The following is a 6,128-nucleotide window of genomic DNA, read 5'->3' as shown; positions in this document are numbered from 1 at the left end:
TGTTATGATTGTAAGTTGAAAGTGTTGTGGTACAAATAATGAATGTTTATTTATTTTGAACAAAATTTCAAACAGATAAAGAACAGAAACAATAAAAATAAGTAAAAGAGACAATCAGGTTGAAAAGGAGCAGAAAGAAGAATAAACTTATTATGTCCCTTTATATTACCCTAAAATGATTCCCTTATTACCATAAAATTCATTGCCATGTTACACGTGTTTTTATAGAAAAAACAGGCTTAATATACATAGCATGCAATGTGCACTGCTAAGTAATCACTAAACTGCATCAATATAAATGATTCATAAATGTATCACATACATCATCAACATTAAAATAAATATGCCATTGACTAATAAATAACTGCCAAGCTGGATATAACCACTAAGGATATATTACAACAATGTATAGGCCTAGGTTTTCACACATATTAAAGGGGCAGTGTCAGTGGCAGATTCTGATATGAGCAACATGGTTCGAGCTGATAGAACAGCAACATTAACTCAAGTAACCACTCATTACAACCAAGGTATGCAGAAGAGCATCTCTGAATGCACAGCATGTCGAACCTTGAAGCGGATGGGCTACAGCAGCAGAAGACTACTTCGGGTGTGTGGCTGCCATCGGCGGCAGTTATACAGTTTGGTTTAATTTTGTGATTTTAAGTTGATGTAAATATTTTATGTTTATAAGTTGTGAAAAGGTTACCAGAGTGGAACCAATGTTTAATTTGTTGTTTCATTTAGGTACATATTTTTAGTTACACACCACACACTGCAGAGGGCAGCATGTTTTTCGAGAAGGTCCTCGCTGCAGCATGCAGAATGGGGCGGGGACGGACCACTGTCAGCCTCATACCTTATATGGAAATGGGACCATTGCACTCCGGAAGTGAAGGGGGCGCTATTTTCCTAATTTCTAGTATAAATACCTTAAAGAAGCGGGTTTGAGATGCCGATTGAAAGAAGTTTGAGAGGGTTCATGTGTTCGGCACACGATCCAAAATGGAAAAGGCGCAAAGTCAGCAAAAGGTATTTTTACCTTCTTTAAAATTTTTATCACATAGTAAATCAATACGCTTTTCTAGATGACGTTGAGCATATAATAAACAGCTGTAGACTATTGAAATGCGTAATTCATAGAAGGTAAGGTTAAATTTAGCATGTAGCATAGCTAATTATTTCCCTGCAGGGCACCATTAGATAAAAATAGAAAAGTAAATAAAATGTATAATTGATAAGTGTATTTTATGCTCAAACTTTGTTTTTTTATTTTATTTAACAGATCCACGTTTCTATTTGTAACATTCGTAACGGAGAGAAGATTATTCCGTATTGCACGAATGACGGATATTTCTGTCCTCTTTGCTCATACAAAGCCGATGAGTCGTTCAAGGTACAGAATCACATAACAAGAACTGCTACGGTTCAACATAACGGTATGTAAAGCTACACTTACACTATCATTTATTTATTTACCTTCTTAACAGTTTTGTAGTTGGTTTTTTTTTTTTTATAAAAAAGACTAGAAAAAGGTTAATCCTTTTTGAAATATGTTTTTGCACGCCAACATTTCTGGAAAGTCTAACACTTTTTATAAACTAAAAGCTGCCATCATAGGTGGGTGTAGTTCCCTCTACTTCATATATTTATAGTAGTAAATAACTGCAAAAAACACTAGTAAGAGTAACAGTATTAGGTGATATATCTACTATTAAGTACGGTTTTACTGATCATAATGTGCAGTGTAATATTACCCATTTATTTCTGCAGACATGAATTAAAATGAAGGTATGTGCACTGATAGTTATTTTAAAAATGGAAATTAAAAATATTAATATAAGTCAACAAATAAAGGTTAGAAGAAACCTGTGTGTCGTGTTTTTTATGGGTTAAAATATGCTCTTCATTCTGTGAAGTAACTCGCATTAGGTTGCATATCAACAAAATCTACTCAAATAAGAGTATAACATATGACAAAATAGTTCGTGTATGTATATATCCATCCATCCATCCATTTTCTTACACCCTTGTGTAGTGGGGTCGGGAGTTGCTGGTGTCAATATCCAGCTGGCGTTCCGGGCGAGAGGCGGGGTCAGGGGTCACCCTGGACAGGTCGCCAGTCTGTTGCAGGGCAACACAGAGACACACAGGACAAATAACCATGCACACACACACTCACACCTAGGGACAATTTAGAGAGACCAATTAACCTGACAGTCATGTTTTTGGACTGTGGGAGGAAACTGGAGAACCCGGAGAAAACCCATGCATGCACAGGGAGAACATGCAAACTCCATGCAGAAAGGTCGGGGCCTATATATATATATATATATATAGATATATATAGATATATATAGATATATATATACTGATGTGTTATAACATTTTTGTTTTATGTTTGTAGCTATTACACTGTGTCGTTGCTCTATTTTTAGTGGGAATGAACCATTTCTTGTTTAAATAGATGTTGTTTTAATTATCTTCTTTTATTTTGTCACTGCAGAATTCCAAATCTTCAGATGTGGCCGACCCTGTAGAGTCACATCTCACTTTCATTGCCCCTACTGTTTTTTAACCATTGACAGAAGGGATAGGTTTGTGAATCATTTAGTGAACCACACAATGACTTTTGACATGGTGTCCAGCTGTGCATTAGCACAGACTCCTCTCCAGCCAGCAGCTACCAACATGCAGGGAACACAAGCTCCTGTCCAGCCAGCAGCTACCAACATGCAGGGAACACAAGCTCCTGTCCGCTCAGAAGACATAATTACATGTGACATATGCAATATTCACTTGAGAAAAAAGAATCTTCGTATTCATTTGAAAAGAAAACACCTGGGAAATGTGGAGCTGATTTCACAAAAACGTCATTTAATTTTCAGATGCCTTTGGATGTACTGGAAGCTGTTCTCCAAGAGGTGATACTAGCACAGGGAGATGCAGCTTACCTCACCTTGGCATTAACCTGCAAGCGCTTTAAAGCCATTGTGTCTGACCCAGTGTTCAGGAAGAGGACTCACTTTGCTTGGCTGGATGGTAAGAACCTTTGACTTTTTTCCACATAAAACATGTTAAATTAGATTTAAACTACATGAAATTTATCATTCATTTACAGGTGAGATCAACTGGGGTAAATTTTCAAAGTCATTCAAGGCAGAAAACCGGATTCCTTTTGCAGTTGTTACGTGTTCTTCCTGTAACCGGCAATATAAAGACTGTGTGGGCTTCACTGGAAATGGAAGACGAGGAGATTACCCTCGTTACTACTGTGATGGCAGACCTGGACACTGCCCTGGATGTCAGTACTGAATGCAAGGAGAATAATAGTTGTTTTCCACAGTCTTTCACACATTTCAGTTGTCACACATTGTTCTTTTTTGGTGACATCTTTGTAAATCTGTTCTGCTGACATTTGGATTTGTTCTGTCATCCTTTAGTTTTTCACGATGTGTTCTTTAAACATTATGTAAATTTTTAGTGTTCCTTTTGTTGTAGTTCAGTTGATTTATATTATTTAGTTTTTTGGTAGAACTGTTGTTTCCAGGAAAAGTAACATTGTGGCTCTAATATATTAAAGAGAAAGTAGAACCAATAAAGTAGTTGTAAATATATTGTAACAGCATTGTTTAACAATTGGATAACCTTGTTTTAAAATTTTGAAATACAAGCAAAGATAATACCTTTCAGTATTTCATGTGTAACGTTTCATATACTTTAACAATGACTGGAAGAAATAAAAATTGTCTTTGCAAACCTCAGTCGTTTATGTTTTAGCAATCAGAATCAACAGTTTTTATTTAAATAAAGCAACCAAATACAGAAACATGTTCAGTTAGAAACATACCATAATACAAAGATTAAAGGTATGCTGAGCGACGGTGGAGACCGGGTGGAGGTGATGGAAACTCGGGTGAGGAGCAGTTGTTCACATCAAGCCGGACTTTATGAAGGGTAATTCAAGAAGATGAGGAGACCGGCGCCGATAGGCTGAGACGGAGGCGCATGATGAGCTGATTGGCTGAATTGAAGAGCGTTAGAATGTACACATAAGCCTGATTTATTTATCTGGTGACTTCAAAGAAGCTTTTCATACAGAAACAATGATTAATCCACAGTGGATCATTCTCTTGTCAAATAAACTTTCTAAAACCTACTTTCTCTGAGTGTTTCCAGTTTGAAGCTACATTTAAAGTTTTACAAAAGTCTCTCTGGGTTTTGCAACAATTGAATATTTGAGCGCAGTTTGTGAATCAAATACAACTGGTAGAGTTGATATAGAATTTCTAAATTGAATAGTGGGACACCAGTCCAGTGTCTTTTATCAGATTACTGGTTAAGCTGGAGTCCTTACAGGAAAGGTTTCCAATGAGACTTTATGGTAAACAATGACAATAGTTGAGCTCACCTGCAACCAAGCATAATAGTTTTTGGCACTAGTTATATTTTAGATTTAAATTTATTTATTATAAGAGTATGTTTCACTACATCACAATCTATTAATTGAACTACAGCGTTCTTGAAGTATTTGGTATCTGTTTTCTTAATCTAGGATGGACTGGTGATCTGCCCAGGGTCATGCGTGCGTGTATGATAATTAATGGATGGATAAATGTGTTCCTAAATATTTTTTAAGCCTTTTGTTTCAGCTAGATTGGGTGACAATAGATAAATACATATACATAATAATTCATTATTGTTGCTTGTTTTAAGTTGTTTATTACTAATGTGATTTTAACATTAAAAAAACAATAGTTTTAATTATTTTTTTAAAGGGACATACCACGTTACATTTTTATTTCTATTATTATTATTATTATTATTATTATTATTATTATTATTATTATTATTATTATTATCAATATTATTATTATTATTATTATTATTATTATTATTATTATTATTATTATTATTATTATTAACGCGGCTGGTACAGGAAATAGCGCCACTAGCGCCCCCTTCACTTCCGGATTGCAATGGTCCCATTTCCATATAAGGTAAGAGGCTGACAGTGGTCCGTCCCCGCCCCTTTCTGCATGCTGCAGCGAGGTGTACTTGTGTTTTTCTTCTTTTCTTTGTTGGAGAGATTTGGTGAGGCACCGAGGTTCGTGTAGCGGGGTTACAAGAAGCTACACGGAGTTTACTAACCCTTTCAGATTGAAGCGGCCAATGAGGTACTCGTTTTTGTATTTTAGTTTTGTTTGTAAATGGATTGTCTTTCTTTATGTAAAATGTATTTTATCTTTTGTACAGTTCTCACGGCGTAATTATTAAATGCCAGTAACCAACCAAGAACGCCTTGTGCCCGTTTTCTGCCTGGAGGGAGTTATAGGGTGCCACTCCTGTCAGTTAAGAACAGGAAACTAAGGCTACAATTCACACAGGCTCACCAAAATTGGACAGTAGAAGATCGGAAAAACATTGTCTGGTCTGATGAGTCTCGATTTCTGCTGCGACATTCAGATGGTAGGGTCAGAATTTGGCGTCAAAAATGTGACAGGACGGATACATCCTGCCTTTTATCAATGGTTCAGGTTGGTGGTGGAGGTGCAGTGGTGTGAATGATACTTTCCTGGCACAATTTGGGCTCATTAGTACCAATTCAGCATCGTGTCAATACCTACCTGAGTCTTGTTGCTGACCATGTCCATCCCTTTATGACCACAGTGCACCCATCTTCTGATGGCTATGTCCAGCAGGATAATGAACCATGTCAAGCCTGAATCATCTCAGACTGGTTTCTTGAACACAACAATGAGTTCACTGAACTCAAATGACCTCCACAGTCACCAGATCTCAATCCAATAGAGAACCTTTGGGATGTGGTGAAACGGGAGATTTGCATCATGGATGTGCCGCTGACAAATCTGCAGCAACTGCTTGATGGTATCTTGTCAATGTGGACCAGACTCTCTGAGGAATGTTTCCAGTACCTTGTTGAATCTATGCCACAAAGGATTAAGGCAGTCCTAAAGGCAAAAGAGGGTTCAACCCAGTACTAGCAAGGTGTACCTAATAAAGTGGCCGGTGAGAGTATTTAGTCCAACATGTTCAACTAATTGTGGATCCCTTAAATGCTTTCTATGGCAGTAGTGGTATTCATTTTCCAGTAGCTTGACAGGAAG

At 36.9% G+C, this 6,128-nt stretch overlaps 1 long non-coding RNA gene across 2 annotated transcripts; it reads left to right on the top strand.

The window, feature by feature from the left end:
* Positions 1-792: 792 nt before the first annotated feature.
* Positions 793-3,764, top strand: LOC145549423 (uncharacterized). 2 transcript variants are annotated; one of them, XR_014085396.1, is made up of 4 exons: positions 793-1,032; positions 1,286-1,439; positions 2,507-3,042; positions 3,122-3,764. It is a non-coding gene; the product is annotated as an uncharacterized LOC145549423 (long non-coding RNA). The 2 variants fall into 2 exon arrangements; XR_014085395.1 differs by having other exon boundaries at positions 793-1,439.
* Positions 3,765-6,128: the final 2,364 nt, after the last annotated feature.

This window comes from Poecilia reticulata, chromosome 20, assembly GCF_904066995.2.
Source record: "Poecilia reticulata chromosome 20, P_reticulata-male-v2, whole genome shotgun sequence".
Classification (NCBI taxonomy): domain Eukaryota; kingdom Metazoa; phylum Chordata; class Actinopteri; order Cyprinodontiformes; family Poeciliidae; genus Poecilia; species Poecilia reticulata.
The sequence above is the reverse complement of the archived record's forward strand: the minus strand, read 5'-3'. Positions and strand labels throughout refer to the sequence as shown.